Source organism: Haemorhous mexicanus, chromosome 4, assembly GCF_027477595.1.
Source record: "Haemorhous mexicanus isolate bHaeMex1 chromosome 4, bHaeMex1.pri, whole genome shotgun sequence".
Classification (NCBI taxonomy): domain Eukaryota; kingdom Metazoa; phylum Chordata; class Aves; order Passeriformes; family Fringillidae; genus Haemorhous; species Haemorhous mexicanus.
The window spans coordinates 230,694-251,617 of record NC_082344.1 but is presented as its reverse complement, the minus strand read 5'-3'; the positions used below and the strand labels follow the sequence as shown (position 1 = coordinate 251,617).

At 42.3% G+C, this 20,924-nt stretch overlaps 2 long non-coding RNA genes across 4 annotated transcripts in view; both read left to right on the top strand.

Moving 5' to 3' along the window:
• The window catches only part of LOC132325933 (uncharacterized), a 120,277-nt gene that overhangs the window by 64,500 nt on the left and 34,853 nt on the right, over positions 1–20,924 (top strand). The window contains exon 1 of one of the 3 annotated variants that reach the window (XR_009486077.1): positions 18,957–19,112. The exons of the other annotated variants lie outside the window; for them this stretch is intronic. This is a non-coding gene — a long non-coding RNA (uncharacterized LOC132325933). Of the gene's footprint in view, positions 1–18,956; positions 19,113–20,924 lie in introns of those variants that run through there. 3 annotated transcript variants of the gene reach the window in all.
• Positions 7,265–9,505, top strand: LOC132326889 (uncharacterized). The gene is made up of 3 exons (XR_009486352.1): positions 7,265–7,501; positions 8,062–8,455; positions 9,008–9,505. It is a non-coding gene; the product is annotated as an uncharacterized LOC132326889 (long non-coding RNA).

The window sequence follows — 20,924 nt, the reverse complement described above, 5'->3', positions numbered from 1 at the left end:
TTTAAATCTTTAAATAGGTTGTAAATAAAGGGGTGTTTCTGGTTTTCATTTGGTTAGAGGCAAGGGTTTTATTTTAAATAATGTAAATATTTTAGAAATATTTTCTATATCTAAATAGAGAAAGATAAAATAAATGTATCAAGATATACACCTATAACTAAACGATAAATTTAAATTTAAATATGAATATATGTAAGTAATATGAAGAGGTGTCATTTAGAATATAAATAATATTAGGCTGCAAAATAATTAATTCGTATGAATGTGTATATAAATATGAAAAATGTAAATATAAAGATATGTAAATATAGGTTAAAAGAAAGGGTTCTTTTCGTTTTTATTTGGTTAGAGGCAGGGCTTTTATTTTAAATAATATGAATATAGATATTATTGTTTTATATTTCTAAATCTAGAACTATATAATCAGGATATAAATGTAGATATAAAGTATAAATCAATAGAAATAATAGGAAGAGATGTAATAGAGAGCACAAATAATTAATATATACATTAATATACATTTGAAATGTAAATGTGAGTCTAAATATAAAAACCATAAGTAAAAAAAAAATTAAATACAGTTAAAAAAAAGTGGTTCTTCTCGGCTTTTATTTGGTTCGAGGCAGGTTTATTTTTTTAAATAATAGAAGTGTTACAGAAGTAAAAAACTTAACCAGACATATATAATCAATATAAAAACATATGTATAAAAATATATAAATAAATATAAACAATAGGAATGTATGTAATATAGAATATAAATTTATATACCGATAGAAAACGATAAACATAAATGTACAAATAAACGTTGTACATCAATATACATTTTAAATAGAAAGGAATATAAATCTAAAAAAAAAAAAATTCAAATATTTTTTACAACAAAGGGTTGGTGGTTTTTTTTTTTTTTTTCGTTTTTATTGGGTTAGAGGCAGGGGTTTTGTTTTAAATAATATGAATTTAGATATTATTTTTGTCTATTTCTAAATATAGAAATATATAATCAGGATATAAATATATAGATAGAGAAATATAAAATAGAAATAAATATAATAGGAAGAGATGTAATATAGAACACAAATGACACTATACATGAATACACATTTAAACTGTAAATGGGAATATAAATATGAAAAATGTAATTTAAAAAAAATTAAATAAAGTTTAAAAGAAAGGGGTTCTTTTTGGCTTTTATTTGGGTAGAGGCAGGGGTTTTATTTGAAATCATATGATTGTTACAGAATTATAAAATCTTAACCAGAAATATATAATCAATATGTAAAATATATTAATAAATCTAAGTAATAGGAATCGATTAAATATAGAATATAAATGTATATATAAATAGAAAATTATAAATATAGACATCAACATTAGGCATCAATATAGATTCTAAATCGAAATTTGGGTATAAACATGAAAAATTTGAAAATAAAATATATTTAAATATTGTTTAAAAGAAAGGCTTGGGTTGTTCTTTGTTGACTTTTTTTTGCTTTTTAGCCGCCTGGTGGGCAGAGCGCGGTACTGCAGCCCCCCGAGGTTAGCCGACAATAGCCGAGTGGAGCCGAAGAACCGAAAATAGCCGAGTGTGGACGAAAATAGCCGAGTGGAGCCGAAGAACCGAAAATAGCCGAGGGTGGACGGAAATAGCCGAGTGGAGCCGAAGAACCGAAAATAGCCGAGGGTGGACGAAAATTGCCGAGTGGAGCCGAAGAACCGAATAGGACCGAGTTTAGACGGACCGTGCCGAGTTCAGCACGAGAACTTCTCCCCTCCTTTTTCGAGGTGCATTGGGTGTCCCAAGGAGGGCTGGGTTCCTCAGCGGGGGTCTTAGGAGTTGGCGCTGATTCTGCTTTTTCTGAAGGTGTATCAAAGTGTGCTACCTGAATGACAGTTCTCTCCCCTGGAAAGCTTTCTCTCAATGCCATCAGCGCACGAACGCGTTTTAGTTGTGGAACCAGACGGAATGAGAAAAGCCAACACCCGTAGCAGATTTCTGTTTGCTCTGGGTCTGTGAGAAGCGGGCTCTGCGCTGGTCACCGAGAGGCGCTGTTGGAGAGTGGCACCAGCGCCAGGTGTGAGTGTGACGATGATGAGGGCTCGGAGCAGCCCCAGGTGTGAGTGTGACGATGAGGAGGGGCCGGCTCCTGCCGGGGTCTGTTTTAGGGGGAGGGTTTGCCTCAGCTCCCTTTTGCTTGGTGCTGCTGCTGAGTAGCGGGGCTCCCGGGGCTGTCTCGTGGAAGGACGGTGAGAGCTTCTCCCGGGCTCTGGGGGAACACCAGGATACGCGCTTGGATACGCGGAGCGTTGCTTAAAGGAGGTGCCGAGAGACAGAGCTTTGTGCCGGGAAGCGGCAGCCGAACAGGTGAGCCCGTGTGGACTCGGAGCGGGGACTTTTGTCCTTTCCCTTCTCAATTTCATCTTGCCAGTCCCTCCCCGGTTCCCCAGGAACAAAAATGGAGCTTATGAGGACAAAAGAAATTAAGGAGAGGGAAGCAGCTACTCTTCTATTATTGTCTGTGTTTGAACCGGGGGGGGATCCCCCTTCACTTGCGGTTTTAAGCGTGTTGATTGAAGGAAAACCTGCCTTTTCCAGGCTGTTAGGGGTATCACAGGGGCGACAGGGAATCCCTGCGTTCTGTTTTAAGGGCAATTGGAAAAATATCGTGGTCGTATTGTGAGTTTGATTTGAAGGCAGCCACCCCATTTTCATCATCCTAAGGTTTAAATTGAGGGGGCAGCCCTGTTGTCCCTCCTTCTCGAGGGTTCGAATTGAGGTCCAAATCCCTCTTTGCCATCGGTTGAAGGCTTTCATTTGAGGAGAACCCCTTATTTTCTGTTATGACAGGGGATGAAACTGAAGGGGAGAACACACGTTTATTCGCCCTTGTTGAAGCGAGGTGAGCCCCGCCCGCGGCGTCCGTTTCGGGGTACAATTGCGGGCACCTCCAGCTCTCGCAGCGTTCGCAGGTTGCAGTTGCTGGATGCTAAGGGATAGGGTGTTTTTCCTGAATGCTGTGGATCTCGGTTCAGGTGGTGACGATAAAGGTTTGTTTTGAATGGAGTTTTGTTGTCGGATTTTTTTTTTTTTTTTTTTTTTTTTTGCCGGGGTGTGCGATGTTTTCTAAAGGTGTGCGATGGTTTTTATGGGTCGTAGCGTGAAGCAGAGGTTAGGCGTTTAATTCTGTTGTGGTGGCTTTTAGTAGCGTGAGTGTGTAGCGTTTGTTCTGGTGGGCTTGAGGTAGCGTCAGGTAGTTAATAGCAGCGGGGTTTTAAAGATATTGATAATTGCGTTTGTGTTTATCGTCTTACAGGGCTTTCATTTATTTGGTTTGTTCGATTGTAGCGTACGTTTTATTGTGACGGATCATTTGGGAGATATTGTTTATGGTTCCGTTTCTCCTTAGGCTTTGTGTTCATTTCTAGGCGGCATTTTATTTTGATAGATTGAGGCACTATGGGTTGATTCAGTTAGGATTTTTTTGTTGTTGTTGTAAATTTAAGTTTATTTAAATTTAAGTTTTCGGTTGGGTTTTTGGTTGGGTTTTTTTGGTGGTGCGTTTTTTTTTTTTTTTTTTTTTTTGGCCTTTGATATATTTGGTTGTTGTTTATCGGGGTTTTTTTTTTTTGGAACATGGGTATTTATAGGGTGGGTCTTTTTAAGTAGTTTTTTTATTTGGGTAGTTATTTTCTTATTTTGTAGTGGTTGAGATTTTTTTCTATTTCGTTAATTAGTTCGGTTTTTAAAGTTATTTTTACAGAGTATTGGTTATTCTTTGACTTAGTGTAGAGGTAGAATTTTTTTTTTTTTTTTTTTTTTTTTTTTTTTTTTTTTTTTTAGTAAAGTTCAGGGTCATTGGCACTGTTTGGAGTTTAGTAAGGTGGTTTGAATTTTTCCTCGTAGTTTTTGTGATTTGCTGTGTGCGTTTCTATTGGGTTTTCTTTTATATTCGTTGCATTTTTCTGATGAATTGTTACGGCAAAGAGCGTTGTGTGGCTTTTTGCTGGCCGTCGGTTGGCTGGTGGAGGTATCTGGATGCTTTTGGAGGATATTGGTGGGAATTTGATGCTTTTTGTCCTATTATTTAGGAATTGGATTTTAAATGTAAAATTATAACTATAACGATAATGAAACAAAACAAATAGATGTATAAAAATAGGAATAAAACCCCTTAAAATTTAAATATAGACCGAATATATAAAAGTGAAACATGTAACATGAATCATTATATATTACAATAAGCTATTATAATTTTTAATACAGAGTATTACATATGTTTATAGATATCTAAAGATCTAGATTATAAATAGAAACAAAGCCTCAATCAGAATATAAATATAGAAATGGATGACAAATATATGCAGACATATATAACAATATAAGATAATTATAAATACAGAATAATAAAAATCGATACAATACATAATACAAGTAATACTGTATATATCTTATGATAATAGATTATAGGAAATGTGTATTGGATATATATAAGTAGAGTACATCAATATGTTATCGTATACTATATAACAAATTATAAATATAAATATGAAAATTATAAATATAAAAATATTTTTAAATAGTAAAGCGGGGTTTTTTTTTGTCAATAGGCAGAGTTTTGATTGTAAAAATTTGAGATACAAATAATATAAAGGTAGAAATCTAAGGATAGAAATATATCATAAATACATACAGATATATATAAAATTTAAAAATATAAGAAAAAATCAGTTGTAGCAGTAGATATGATACATAATAGAAATAATAATTTAAATACTTTTTTAGAATTTTATATATCTTATATGTAATCACTATTATAATGCATCAAAAGAAACGAAAGAATCATATGTGAATATAATTATAGGAATTAGAAATAAAAATACTTCAACGGCGTTTAAAATAAGGGGGGGTTGTATTTATTTTGTTAGAGACAGGGTTTTTATTTTGAATAATAGAAGTATTATATAAATAGAAATCTAAAGAAAGAAATATACCATCGATATAGACAGATATGTATAAAACCGCAAAACATAAATAAATACAAACCATAGGAGTAGATGTAATATATTATACAAATTACCTAACGCATCAATGTCCGGTATAAAGATGCATGTGAATGTAAACATGAAACATTTAAATCTAAAATGGATTTAAATATGGTTTTAAAGAAAGGGCGCTTGTTTCGTTCCTGTTGGGTAAGAGGCAGGTTTTCGGCGTTTATTTCAGAGGATTTTTTGGGGGATGGCGGCCGGTTTTTTGCCCGCCTTCCCCGCCCGCAGCCGAGCGCGGTCCCGCCCCCCGGACGGGCAGCGGCCGGGACGCGTCCGTGCCGAGGCCCGCGCGCCATCGCGCCCTGGGGGGCGGCTCGGCCGGGACGCGCTTGACCTTCCCAAGATGGCGGCCAAAAGGGCGGGAAAAAGGAGCACCACGGTCTGGATACCGGACCGCCTGCCCGCCGGCCCGGCGGGATTTTCCGTGAGGTATGCAGCGCCGGGCACGCGGGCCGTGGGTCAGTGGCGCCGCTGGCGGGCGGGTGGCGGGCGGGCGCCGACAGGCAATGGCACGGAGGGCCTCTCTCTGCCGGGGACCCGCAGCCGCCGCCGTCCCGGGACTCGGGAGAGGCTCGGCCGGGAGCCGGGTGACCTTCCCAAGATGGCGGCACGAAGGGGGGGCGCAGCCGAGGCTCGCGGTCCGTTCGCTGCGCTGCCCGCACGGCGCCCCCGTGGCGGCGCCGGCCCGTCGGGGCTTTCCGCGGTGGCTCCGGTGCGGGGCTGGCGGGCTGTGGGCTCGGCAGCGCCGCGGGCGGGCGGGCGGGTTTTGGGGGGCCGCTGACGGGCACTGGCGTGGTGGCCTCTCTTCGCCGAGGTACTCAGGGTGCATCCTCTGCTGCTGGAGGGGGCTTTTGTACTGGGGAAGCTTATTTTATTTTATCGAATGAAAATAAGCTGCCCGGTATGCCCGTGTAGGCGTCAGTAAAACGCGTGCTTTGGTAGGGAATTTAGTACTTAAAAGTAGGGGGTTTATTTTATTTAAGCGTGGATGAGTCTCCAATGACTCGATAGTCACAACAATGTCAATATTACAGCCTGGCAGGTGACCGCGTTGGAGAGAGGAGGGCGGCTGCCAGCAGGCAGCCCCCCGGGGAAAACAGGGGAGTTTCAGTGGTTTCTGGAGCCTGAGGAACAGGGAGATGCCCTGAGCTGAGCAGGAGTTAAGCGCAGTCATGCGGAGGCCTGGCTGTTACGATTGAAGGTCGCTTAGTGAATATCGATAGTTTCTGTAGGTATTTTTATATCTATAGAAAGATAAAAAGTAAAAGTAGACTATAGAGCATTGTGCAGGAGAAGAAGAACCCTTTATGTAAGATGTGACCTGAGGGGCATCATGCCAGGCTGTCCCTTCCAGACTGGGAAGGATTCAGTGTTTTGTATGGCACGATGGAGAGTTTTGAAAAGTAAGATTTCCTCTTCGGTGCAGGTCCGATGGGTGAGGCCTGGCAGCTTGTGCACTGCCACTGTGCTACCCTGCGTGCCTCTCCTTCCCTCCCTGCTCCGCAGGCACAGCACGGGATCAGCAGGGAGAGGCGGCTCTGTCGTGGAGGATCCAGGAGCTCGGCGTGCGTGTCTGAGCCTGCAGCTGCGAGCCGCAGCAGGACCCAAGGTCTGCACACGCCTGTGTACAGGTACTCTCAGAAATGTTGACTGTCCTGACTGAGCCCTCAGGAGCTGGCAGTGCCAGCCTGGAGAACAAGAGTAACTTCCAGCCTTTTCTTTTGTCTCCGTGTCCAGTGTTCAGTCTAATTACTGCTGGGCCTTTGCCCATCATGGTGTGAAATGCTTCAGGGAATAAAGGGGGGGGGGAAAAAGCGGGGGGAAAAGAAAAAAAGATCAAACAGTGGTCTAAACCTCAGGAGGAAGAAGACATCTGTCAGGACACACTCTTAAGAGAAATGGGATAAAGAATACTTGTTTACTAAATCTTTCGTATCTGTAGCTAGTTCAAAGACAGTCAAAGCCGGTCCTTCCCGTGAGAAGGGCAAAAGAAGAACAGAGAAGCCCTCAGCCTAAGCCATTGGAAGCAGCAGCAGCAGCTTTGTGTACTCTGGTGTGGCAGGCATTCCTGGGTTGGCTTTTTTTCTTTTGCATCTAGCACCGGTAGAGGAAAGTTCTTTGCAAGGTGATCGTTCCAGCCTTGTATTGAAATGTGAGCAAAGAGGAGCTTCCTCAGTTGGATTTGGGTTTATTCACGGCACTTGTAAACAGAGTTAAGGTGAAGATAACACGGGCAGGGAGCGTGCCCTGGGTTACCACAAGCGATAAAGGATTTTGGGACGGTGACAAGGCAGTTTCCCCTTCAACGTATTGTTTTATTTTTTCTAGAAGAATGATGCGAGAACAGAAAAGTTGCAATGGCATTGCAGTTCCCTGCACAGAAAATAGCCAGGGAGGTGAAGCCCGGCCAAGTGGTGCCGTTCGACTGCGCCCCGACTGGGAGCATCGGGTGAGTGACGAGGACTGAGCCGCTCCCCCCCTTTAGCAAGCACACCGGCAACGTCAAGCCGGATCACCCTTTTCCAGACCGCTGGCATGTGCTTGGGGACAATAACCTGTACTTTTCACAGCCAGGTCTTCTGAGCCACAGCACCTCCTGCTCTGCGGTGGCCACTGCTCACTGATCCCCGTGAAAACAAACTTGTGTACAGGCACCCTGCAAAATTCCCAGCTTAGATGCCACTGAAGCGCAGCTTTGGCTTTCGGGCATCTCCCCCGCAGGCCGTCCCGTGTGTCTTTTCCGCAGAGGATTCCTTGTTAGTTAATTACTTCGTTTTGTTTTTAATTTCCAAAGAATATCAGTTGACTTTTACAGCTTCTTCAGTGCTCCCCAAGCTTCATGCCACACCTAAATGCTCATCTTCGCTGCCTGAAGGTCCTTTCTGACCTGAACGATTCTATGACTTTGGTCCGAACTTCAGCTTAAGGGAAAAGCTGCACGTTGATTGGGTTTTGGAGAAAAAGATTTGAACGTCCAGCTGTGAATTGATCTTGTGTTTTGTCTTCCAGGTTCATTCCCATTGTGATCTGCAAATGGCAAATCAGGGTTGCTCTTTGTTAAAACCAAAAGCGCTCTCAGAATGTTGATGGAGGTGATGATTGCAGGGGCGATGCTTCTGGAGAATAGCTCCCCCATCTTCCCCAGGGCCTGGGCAGAGAGAGGTGGAGCTCGGAGTCCCCCCAGTCCTCCCGCGGGTGCTGGCGTCTGCAGCGCCATCGGGACGGGATCCACGGCGCAGCTCCCTCCTCCAGAGGCCGAAGGCTCAGCCTCCAGTTTCGTGCAGGGTGATCACCTTTCCGAGGCAATACAAGCACTTCCCAAGAGCAGCTGGTGAGGATGGCGCAGAGGCAATGACAGGAGTGCAGTGAAAAGTTTGGTGCATCGATCCAGCTTCCGGACATGGTAGGGAAGACACACCGTTTGCTAAAACACCAAACACGGTAGTTTTCATTCTTTGTGTTTTTCTGTGCCCCCATTGTGATCACCCCTGGAAGTATTATTTTCGAAAATCATATCTAGGAGAGAAATCGTAACCTGCTTTGCGTCCTTCTGCCTGGAAGGGTTGTGACACAGGGAAGTGAGGAAGGGGCTGGCCGGGGTCAGCCTCTGCTGAGCCTCAGCTCTGGCTGCTGCTCCTGCTTCCCGGGTACACCCAAAAGCTGTCATGATCAAAAGAGCAGGCAGCCCTTCTGTCCTGAGTCACAGGGGCCATTTCTTCCTGAGTGACTCAAGATGGGAAATCATTCTTGGAGCTTCAAAAGAAAAAAAAAAAAAACCTCACGCAATCATTTGTAAGTGTGTATATATACACATACATTTCCTTCAATGAAGAAGAAAATCTTAGAAATATCATGTCACGTCTGGCTTCCTAGAGAAAATCCTTATCTCTGGGCTTCTGAAATCAAATGTCTGTGCATTTATAGAGCATTTCCCCTCTTTTTATGCCTCCCACAGTGATCTTCTACCCTGCCCCACGGCAAGAAGAGTTTGGTGATTTTGCTGCTCTGCTCTCTCAAGGGTGTTGCAGGCTGCGTAGCAGGGAGTGAAGCCCTTGTCGCTGCTCATCAGACACTTTCCTACAGAATTCTCCCTGCAGTGATAAAATTAGACTTGTGTTAGTGAGCTGCCAAGTAGAGCAGGTAACATTGGACAAGAATGGTTTCTGAGCTGCTGTTCACTAGCACGTGTTTCCCCTTTCCAGCGCGGTGCCGCCGCCCAAGAAAGGATTTTTGTGGGTCAGCCAGATGTGCTCCTGCCTCCCACTGAGGCTCTGAGATGGAGCCGAGTTTGCATTCCAGTTTATTGCAACAGAGGGTCACGGGAAATTTCCTCAGCTAGCTCAGGCACAGAGCCATGGAAGCAAGTAAGCCTGAGCTCCTGCGTGCTTGCTGTGAGCCTTGGGACGAGTGTGCATCATTGCAGGCTTGGAATTTATTGAAATGGGCTAAGGAAACCGGCTCTGGGGGGGGAGGGAGGGATGGAGGGAGGGAGGGAGGGAAATCCTCTCTTCACATGTGCCAATCCTTCTCTGAAACTCACCCCGGCAGGTCAGCACGAAGACTGAACGTGTAAGAAGATGTGGGGTGCAATGGAGAACCTGGCAGGAGCATCCGACGCACACGTGCACGAGTTTTGCTTTTTGCTTGGATTGAAACTCAAAAGTTGTAAGGAATTTGGGAATGAGATGGGACGTTTCAGAAGAAGAGGAAGGAGGAGAAGAAGTTGTTGTTACAGTCCTGGCAAAATCCTTTGTTCTAGCTAATAAAAGAAGTTAGTTAAAAAAAAAAAAATTAAAAAAAAAAAAAAAAAAGTGTTTTTTTTTCCTTGAATATTATATTCGTTGGTGGTGTATGGTGTGTTGCTTTATTTCTTGGTATTCTTAACTCTCTGTCATTGTTTTCTTTTTGAGTGAGGCTAACTTTATGGATGGGTTGGTTTGTATTTGAGTAGGATTAATTTCAGTAGGTTTCTTTAATAGACTTGGGATATTGTTGGGATTTTGGTTTTGTTTATTGGATGTATAAACAGAGAGATTTGGTAGGGCTAGCTCGGCTGCTGGAGTTTTGGGTGTTAATTTATTAGATGGCTTTTGTTAAAAGCCGTTTTAAAATTGTTGAAAGTTTTCTTAAAAAGGTCGTGGTTTAAAGGTGGTTTTTAAGAATTGATTGTATTGTTTTATGCTGTTTGTAGCTGGTGTACCAGAAGGGATATGGTGTACTTCTTGAGTGTTACGGTTTTAGCTTTCCCAAGTTCCGATTTATTTCTGGTGTGATGGGTTTTGTTTAGTTTTATCTTTGGGGACAGGGGCATTTTTATGGTGGGTTTTTATAGGCAACATTTTTTAAAATTTGGGTAGTGGTATTTTTAGTATTTTAATAGTTTAGATTTTTTATTTGTATGCTTTTAATTAGTTTTTTTTAATTTTTAAGATAATTTTTATAGATTATTTGTTCTTATTTGTGAGTTAGCATAAAGGTGGAGCTTTGGGGGCTTTTTGTAGTAATGTTTAGGGTCAGTTGCACAGTTTTGAGTTCAGTGAGTCGGTTTGATTTATTTTTTCATGGGTTTTTGTTTTTATTAGCAGTTATTTCATTTTCAATGTGTGTTTGAGTTTTTTGGGTTTCTGAGCTACTGGTTTGGGAGGAAGTTTAGGATTGGAATGGATGGGGGGGTTTGGGCTAGTTATAGAGGGGTTTTAAAATTTATTTCCAGTTGGGTTTCTGTGAGTTTTTAATGGGGTGAAGTGTAGTGGGGCCTTTGTTCTTTGTTAGTAGCAGAAATAGGTTTTGTTTGGATGTGCTGCGATGGGACGAGCGTGCCCTGCGCGCCGGCGCTGACCGAGGCGCGGGATTTCTGTGGTTCTGACGTGTCAGGTGAGTGAGTTGATATGGTTTATTAGACAGGTAAAAATAGAAATAAAAATAAATTTGAAAGGAAATCTAAAACTATAACTGTAAACATAAACATGGAAAACAGATAAATATATAAAACTATCATATAATGTATGTTATTGTGACATACAATAATATATGGAAAATAGAGTCTAATATATATACACAAATATATATAAGTAGAGATTGTAAATATAAAAATATTCACTATAGTTTAAAAGAAATTGGGGATTTTTTTTTGTTTTTATTAGGTTATAGGCTGGGTTCTTTTATAAATAGTAGAAATATAAATAATATAAAACTATAAATCCAACTATACAAATCTATAATATATCTACTGATACCTATAAATATGTAATATAACTAAATATAAGTAGCATAAATATATAGTATAAAGACAGGTCTGTTCTTCAAGGCATTCTCTATACTAGATAATCTATAAATATAGTAAAAAATAGAAATGTACATGTGAATATAATGATGAAAAATGAAATTATTTTTAAACTTTTAAATACGGTTTAACCGAAGGGGTGTCTTTGGTTTTTATTTGGTTAGAGACAGGGGCTTTATTTTAAACAAGGCAAGTATTATAGAAATGTAAATCGAAATATAGAAATATATTATATAAAGATATGTAACTATAATTAAACTCTAAATGTAAACCTAAATATAAATATGTGTAAGTAATGTGAAGAGATGTAATCTAGAATATCAATAACATTATAGGGCAATTGAAATTATAAATATAAATGGGAAAATAAATACGAAAAATATTACTATAAAATATGTTAATATAATTTAAAAGAAAGGTCGTTTTTTCTTTTTATTTGGTGTGAGGCAGGGTTTTTGTTTTAAATAATATGAATATAGATATTATTGTTTGATATTTCTAAATATCGAAATATAGAAAGAAGATATGAAAATACAGATATAGAAATATAAGCTAGAAATATATATAAATAATAGGAAGAGGTGTAATATAGAACACAAATGACACCATACATTAAGATATATACGAGTATAAATATGAAAAATAAAATAAAAAATAATGAAATACATTTTAAAGGAAAGGGGTTCTTTTTGGCTTTTATTTGGGTAAAGGCAGGGGTTTAATTAGAAATAATGTAAGTGTTACAGAAGTAAAAATCTTAACCCGAAATATCTAATCAGTATATAAAAATATGTATAAAACCATAGAAATAAACCTAAGTAATGGGAACAGATGAAATCTAGAAATTCAATTTCTATCTAAATAGAAATTTGTAAGTATAAATTGTTAAATTACATGATACACCAATATATACATGATAGATATAAATGTGAATATAAATATGAAAAAATATAAAAAGTAAAATAGATACTGTTTTAAAGGAATGTTCGGGTTTGGGCTGGTTTTTGGGGGTTTTTTTGTTTTGTGTTTTTCTTTTTGTTTCTTATTGGGTGAGAGGCAGGGTTTAATTTCTTCCGGCTTATTTTTTGGCATTTCTTTCAGAGGAGTTTTCGGCGGGGGCCGCCCCTGTTCTCTCTCGCCGCCTTCCCTGCCCGCAGCCCCAAGGCGCGCGGCTGCCCCCGGCTGGGGCGCGCGGCGGTGCTGCCGCCTTGTGGGCAGAGCGCGGTACTGCAGCCCGGCACGGGCGGGCATCACCGCTGCCGCCATGTTGGGAGTGGCGTGCGGCGGGTGTCGCGGAGCCGCTTGACCTTCTCAAGGTGGCGGCCAAAAGGGCGGGAAAGTTGAAGACCCGCGGTCCGTCTAACCGAACTGCCTGCACGGCACCCCGGCGCCAGGGCGGCCACGGCGGGATTTTCTGTGGCGTTTCATGTGTCCCGGACGCGGGCTGTCGGCTCAGTGGCGCGGTGGGCGGGCGCTTTTCGGCGGGTTTCTGACAGGCATCTGCGTAAACGCCTCTCTCTGCTGCTGGGGCTTCTCGCGGCCGCCATGTTGGGAGTGGCGTGTCGCGAATGTCGCGGACTTTCTCTGACCTTCTCAAGATGGCGGTGCAAAAGGGCGGGAAAAAGAAGGCCCCGCGGTCCGTCTAACCGGACTGCCTGCACAGCACCCTGACGCCTGCGCGGCCACGGCGGGATTTTTTGTGGCGTTTCAAGTGCCGCGGACACGAGCTGTCCCCTCAGGTGAGTCGCGGACGGTTGTAATTTGGCGTGTTTCTTACAGGCATCTGCGTAAACGCCTCACGGGGGGGGGGGGGTCCTCGTTTGGCCGCCATGTTGGGAGTGGAGTGTCGCGGATGTCGCGGACTCGCTTGACCTTCTCAAGGTGGCGGCATAAAGGGCGGGAAAATCGAAGCGCGCCCCTCCCGGTAAGTCTGCCGCCTTGTGGACAGAGAGCGGTACTGCAGCCCCCCCGAGCCAGCGCCCTGCCCATCCCCAGGCGTTGGAAGCGACCGCAAAAAGGGCGCTAGAGGGATAGAGATCTGTACAAAGAGATAGAAATAGGGATCGTAAACAGAAACATATTTAAATGTCGTTGAAAATAAATTGGGGCTTTTTTGGTTTTTATTAGGTTATAGGCTGGAGTTTTTGAAAAATAATAAAAATATAAATACTATAAAAATATAAATCCGACTATACAAATATATACTATATATACACCGATACCTGTAAATATCTAATATAAATAAATTAAACTTATAGAAATACCTATTATAAAAATAATATATCTGATAGATCAAAAGGTTTTCTCTAGACTATATATCACATCTATAAATATAACGAATAAAAATTATAAATGGACATGTAAATATAATTATGCATAACAAAATTATTTTTAAATCTTTAAATAGGTTGAAAATAAAGGGGTGTTTCTGGTTTTCATTTGGTTAGAGGCAAGGGTTTTATTTTAAATAATGTAAATATTTTAGAAATATTTTCTATATCTAAATATAGAACGATAAAATAAATGTATAAAGATATACACCTATAACTAAACTATAAATTTAAATTTAAATATGAATATATGTAAATAATATGAAGAGGTGTCATTTAGAATATAAATAATATTAGGCGGCAAAATAATTAATTCGTATGAATGTGTATATAAATATGAAAATTGTAAATATAAAGATATGTAAATATAGGTTAAAAAAAGGGTTCTTTTCGTTTTTATTTGGTTAGAGGCAGGGCTTTTATTTTAAATAATATGAATATAGATATTATTGTTTTCTATTTCTAAATATAGAACTATATAATCAGGATATAAATGTAGATATAAAGTATAAATCAATAGAAATAATAGGAAGAGATGTAATAGAGAGCACAAATAATTAATATATACATTAATATACATTTGAAATGTAAATGTGAGTCTAAATATAAAAACCATAAGTAAAAAAAAAATTAAATACAGTTTAAAAAAAAGTGGTTCTTCTCGGCTTTTATTTGGTTCGAGGCAGGTTTATTTTTTAAAAAAATAGAAGTGTTACAGAAGTAAAAAACTTAACCAGACATATATAATCAATATAAAAACATATGTATAAAAATATATAAATAAATAATAGGAATGTATATAAAATAGAATATAAATTTATATATAGATAGAAAACGATAAACATAAATGTACAAATAAACGTTATACATCAATATACATTTTAAATAGAAATGAATATAAATCTAAAAAAAAATTTTAAAATTTAAATACTTTTTACAACAAATCGTTGGATGGTTTTTTTTTGTTTTTATTGGGTTAGAGGCAGGGGTTTTGTTTTAAATAAAATTAATATAGATATTATTTTTGTCTATTTCTAAATATAGAAATATATAATCAGGATATAAATATATAGATAGAGAAATATAAAATAGAAATAAATATAATAGGAAGAGATGTAATATAGAACACAAATGACACTATACATTAATATACATATAAAATGTAAATGGAAGTATAAATATGAAAAATGTAATTTTAAAAAAATTAAATAAAGTTTGAAAGAAAGGGCTTCTTTTTGGGTTTTATTTGGGTAGAGGCAGGGGTTTTATTTGAAATAATATGATTGTTACAGAATTATAAAATCTTAACCAGAAATATATAATCCATATGTAAAATATATTAATAAATCTAAGTAATAGGAATCGTTTAAATATAGAATATAAATTTATATATCAATAGAAAATTATAAATATAGAAATCAACATTATGCATCAATATACCTTCTAAATCGAAATTTGCGTATAAACATGAAAAATTTGAAAATAAAATATATTTAAATATTGTTTAAAAGAAAGGCTTGGGTTGTTCTTTGTTGACTTTTTTTTGCTTTTTAGCCGCCTGGTGGGCAGAGCGCGGTACTGCAGCCCCCCGAGGTTAGCCGACAATAGCCGAGTGGAGCCGAAGAACCGAAAATAGCCGAGGGTGGACGAAAATAGCCGAGTGGAGCCGAAGAACCGAAAATAGCCGAGGGTGGACGGAAATAGCCGAGTGGAGCCGAAGAACCGAAAATAGCCGAGGGTGGACGAAAATTGCCGAGTGGAGCCGAAGAACCGAAAATAGCCGAGTGTGGACGGAAATAGCCGAGTGGAGGCGAAGAACCGAAAATAGCCGAGTGTGGACGAAAATAGCCGAGTGGAGCCGAAGAACCGAATAGGACCGAGTTTAGACGAACCGTGCCGAGTTCAGCCCAAGAACCGAACCCAGCCGAATTTAGCCGAGTTCAATGGAACAGAACCGAACGTCGCCGCCTTCGGCCGAATCGAACGAGCTCAGCCGAACCAAGGCGACGCCAGCCCAACCTTGCGACCTCGACCGAACCGAGGCGAAGCTTACGAGGCTGGCTGAACCGAAGCGAGCTCAGCCGAACCGAGCCGCCTGCTCTCGTGCCCGCTAATTAGCGCGAGTGCGGTCGCAGCCTAATGAGCTCCTGGCCAACCCCGCGCTGCCGTCCGTGTCCGTGCGACGGCCGGGCCGCCCGCGGCAGCAGGAGAGCCCCGAGCTGTGCGAGTTTAACGTGAGGCGGCGGCGCTTTCCCGACCTCCGAACACACAGAGCGGCTCCGAGCTCGGCAGAAGCGAACCGAGCCGCGCCGAACACACAGAGCGGCTCCGTGTTCGGCCGAAGCGAGCCCAGCGCTGCCGAACAGCCGAATCTCGCTGGATGCAGCCGATAATATCCGAGTTTAGCAAAAAAAAGCTGAATTCAGCCGAACAGCCGACTCTAGCAGAGCGTCGCCTAACCGAGCCGAGCTCCGCCGAGCGCAGCATCCCGGGCAGGGCGGGACGCCGGGCGGGCTCGGGGTGGAGCCGGGGCTCTGTGGGGCTTCCCCGCCTGTCCCTCTCTATCCCTCCTTCCCCATCCCCTCCTCCTCTTCTCTCGCTCCCTTTCCCCCATTCCCTCGTCCCCGCAAGCCCGGCTCCTTCCTTTCCTGTCCCTATCCCGCTACTCCCTTCTATTCCCCGTCTCTCTCTCCTCAGTCCACCATCCCTCTTCCCCCCCTCCCGGGCTTTCCCTTCCCCTCCCGCTTTCCTCCACAGCCCGACCACCCTCCCTGCCCTTTCTCTTCCCCTGCTATCGCTCCTCTCTTCCCGTCCCCCCTTTCCTTCTTTTCCCCCGCAGCCGCGGGGCTCGGGGTGCCGGAGAACAAAGCCCAGAGGGCCGGAGCCCGGCGCCCCTCGGCCCCTGCAGGAGTCCCCGCACGGGGCCGGAGGCTCTCGGCGGATCCCCCCGTGCCGGTCAAACACCCCAACCTGCCGGACCTGCGGCTTTCCCCACATCCCGCTGAGAGTGGCCCCCGCTCTGTGCCGTCCCGTCCCCGCCGTCTCTGTCACTCCCCCTCGCTGCCCCTCGCCCGTGACAGCGAGGCTGGGGAGGAACCTCAGCCCTGCCGGGGGCTGTCCCCCCTTTCTTGTTGCAGCAGAATCCCCTTCTGGGGGGATGTACATGTGGAAAGGGCTCCAAGGAAGCGCTGCGCTGCTCTCCAGGGCAGTTGGACTCGTTCTGTGCCTTCTTCGGGGGTGAGGAAAAGGGGGTGAAGACTCGGGGCTCTGATGCCATTGGGGGCACCCCAAGGTCCCTGGGAGAGCGAGCCACACTCACTGCGGTGGGGGAGCAGGTGGGTGGCGGACGAGGGGGGTCATGCTGGGTGCCGTCCCCCAGAGGGACCCAAAGCTGCCTCAAAATTCACAGGGAAGGGTGGGTGGAGAATGCTAAAACCTGTCCAGTTATTCGTTTTTATAGGTAATGGTAAAGAATAGGAATTTGTCTCTAAATTCATTTGGGAAGAAACCCTCTCTCTGTCCACTCTCTATCCCGGAATGTATTTATATTCTCTTTTTCCACTCCAAGCTTGACTTCTCCCCTCCTTTTTCGAGGTGCATTGGGTGTCCCAAGGAGGGCTGGGTTCCTCAGCAGGGGTCTTAGGAGTTGGCGCTGATTCTGCTTTTTCTGAAGGTGTATCAAAGCGTGCTACCTGAATGACAGTTCTCTCCCCTGGAAAGCTTTCTCTCAATGCCATCAGCGCACGAACGCGTTTTAGTTGTGGAACCAGACGGAATGAGAAAAGCCAACACCCGTAGCAGATTTCTGTTTGCTCTGGGTCTGTGAGAAGCGGGCTCTGCGCTGGTCACCGAGAGGCGCTGTTGGAGAGTGGCACCAGCGCCAGGTGTGAGTGTGACGATGATGAGGGCTCGGAGCAGCCCCAGGTGTGAGTGTGACGATGAGGAGGGCTCGGAGCAGCCCCAGGTGTGAGTGTGAGGATGATGAGGGCTCGGAGCAGCCCCAGGTGTGAGTTGTGAGGATGAGGAGGGGCCAGCTCCTGCCGGGGTCTGTTTTAGGGGGAGGGTTTGGGTTTGCCTCAGCTCCCTTTTGCATGGTGCTGCTGAGTAGCGGGGTTCATGGTGGGCTCCCGGGGCTGTCTCGTGGAAGGACGGTGAGAGCTTCTCCCGGGCTCTGGGGGAACACCAGGATGCGCGCTTGGATACGTGGAGCGTTGCTTAAAGGAGGTGCCGAGAGACAGAGCTTTGTGCCGGGAAGCGGCAGCCGAACAGGTGAGCCCGTGTGGACTCGGAGCGGGGACTTTTGTCCTTTCCCTTCTCAATTTCATCTTGCCAGTCCCACCCCGGTTCCCCAGGATCAAAAATGGAGCTTATGAGGACAAAAGAAATTAAGGAGAGGGAAGCAGCTACTCTTCTGTTATTGTCCATGTTTGAACCGGGGGGGGATCCCCCTTCACTTGCGGTTTTAAGGGTGTTGATTGAAGGAAAACCTGCCTTTTCCAGGCTGTTAGGGGTATCACAGGGGCGACAGGGAATCCCTGCGTTCTGTTTTAAGGGCAATTGGAAAAATATCGTGGTCGTATTGTGAGTTTGATTTGAAGGCAGCCACCCCATTTTCATCATCCTAAGGTTTAAATTGAGGGGGCAGCCCTGTTGTCCCTCCTTCTCGAGGGTTCGAATTGGGGTCAAAATCCCTCTTTGCCATCAGTTGAAGGCTTTCATTTGAGGAGAACCCCTTATTTTCTGTTATTACAGGGGATGAAACTGAAGGGGAGAACACACGTTTATTCGCCCTTGTTGAAGCGAGGTGAGCCCCGCCCGCGGCGTCCGTTTCGGGGTACAATTGCGGGCACCTCCAGCTCTCGCAGCGTTCGCAGGCTTGCGATCGGGCCGCGCCGCTGCATTCGAGGGCGCTTCTTCTGCCCGTGGCCCGGCCCCGAACGTTCCCGCTCGGGAGCCCTCCCGGCACCGCCCGGGCGCTCGCTGAGGCGGACGGGGAATTTGGCGCGGCGGGGCTGCCGCGGCAGCGCCGGTGCGAGCCGTGCCGGAGCCGAGCGGGGCTGTGCCGGGCCGGCGGGCGGGAGAGGCGGCCCGGGCCCTGCGCTGGCCCGGCCGGTGCCGGCCGCTCTGCCCGCTCCGGGCGCGGGGCTCGGGCGCTGCCGGGGCCCCCTGGGCTCGGTGCCGGCCCCGCCGGGCCGGGGGAGCGGGCGGGGGGCTCCGGGGCGGCGCCGCCCCTGCGCGCCGGAGGAGCCGCTGTCCTGCCGGCAGCCGCGCTCCGTCCGTGCCGGCAGCGCGGGCTTCGATTGCTGAAAGTTCTTGGACATCGTGGTTTCGAGGCGGGTTTTGGGAATCGATTGCATCGCTTCGTTCTGTTTGCAGTTGCTGGATGCTAAGGGATAGGGTGTTTTTCCTGAATGCTGTGGATCTCGGTTCAGGTGGTGACGATAAAGGTTTGTTTTGAATGGAGTTTTGTTGTCGGATATTTTTTTTTGCCGGGTGTGCAATGGTTTTTAAAGGTGTGCGATGGTTTTTATGGGTCGTAGCGTGAAGTAGCGCTTCGGGTTTTAAGTCTGTTGCGGTGGCTTTTATTAGCGTGAGTGTGTAGCGTTTGTTTTGGTGGGTTTCAGGTGGCGTCATGTAGTTAATAGGTGAGGGTGTTTTAATACTTATAATTGCAGTTTTGTTTATTATCTTACGGGGCTTTTACTTGTTTGGTCTGTTTGATTGGAGTGTATGGTTTATGGCTTTTATCCGTTAGGAATAATTTATTTGTTGTCAATTGAAGTTGTTTTGGTTTTTTTTTTCGTTGTTGTTTATTACTTTGGTTTTTATGGTGGGTCTCCTTAGGTCGTTTTTTTTATTTGGGTAGTTATTTTCTTATTCTTTATTGGTTGAGGGTTTTTTTTATGTCGTTAATTACTTCTGGTTTTTTAGTTATTTTTATAGAGTACTGGTTATTCTTTGAGTTACTGTAGAGGTAGTGTTCTGGTTTTTGTTTGTGTTTTTTGTTTGTTTGTTTGTTTTAGTAATAGCGGTACGGTTTATAGTTTAGTAAGTTGGTATGATTTTTTTTTTTTAGTAGTTTTTGTGATTTCCTGTGTTTTTCCATAGGGTTTTTTTAAATTTTCGTTCCATTTTTCTGGTGTAATAAGAATTGTTAGTGAAAAGAGCCTAGTGTGGGGGTTTTTTGCTGGCAGTTGGTTGGCTGGTGGGGGTATTTTGATGTTTTTCGACGATATTTGTGGATATTTGATGCTGTTTTGTAGTTTTTTAGGAATTAGATTTTTAATGTAAAATTAAAACTATATTTAAACAAAACAAATATATGTATAGAAATGAGAATAAAAACTTGAATTTTGAATGCAGAAAGAATATATAAAAATAAAACATGTAACGTAAGTCCTTATATATTACAATGGTATATTGTTTCTTATAGAGTATTTTATATGTTTATAGACATATATAAATATAGATTGTAAATATAAACAAACACATACAAAATATAGATATAGAAATGTATTACAAATAAATGTAGACAAATATAAAAATATAAAATATTCATAAACATAAAATTATAGAAATCGATACAATGCATAATAGAAGTAATACTCTGAATATCTTAATATAATTAATTATAGGAAACATATATAAATATAGTTTATCAATATGATATCATATATTATATATCAAGTTATAAATATAAATATGAAAAATAGAAATATAAACATATTTTAAAGTAGTTTAAATAAAGGGGGGTCTTGGTTTTTATTTGGCAATAGGCAGGGTTTTGATTATAAAAATTATAAATACAGATAGTATAAAGGTAGAAATCTAAGTATAGAAATATATCATAAATACATTGAGATTTATATTAAAATAAAAATATAGGAAAAAAGGTTGTAGCAGTAGATAAGATATATATGCAAATGTTCGTTTAAATATATTTTTAGAGTTTTATACATATTATATATGATTATAAATATAATAAATCAAAAGAAACTATAAATATAAATGTGAATATAAGTATAGAAAGTGTAAATAAAAAAATATTTCAATATAGTTTAAAAGAAGGGTTTTTCGGTATTTATTTGGTTAGAGATGGGCTTTTGTTTATAATAATAGAAGTATTATAGAAATATAAATCTAAATATAGAAATGTACAATCAATATATAAAGATATTTATTAAAAATCAATATAAACAATAGGAATAGACATCATATATAAATTACATAACACATCAATGTCTATAATACGCATGCAT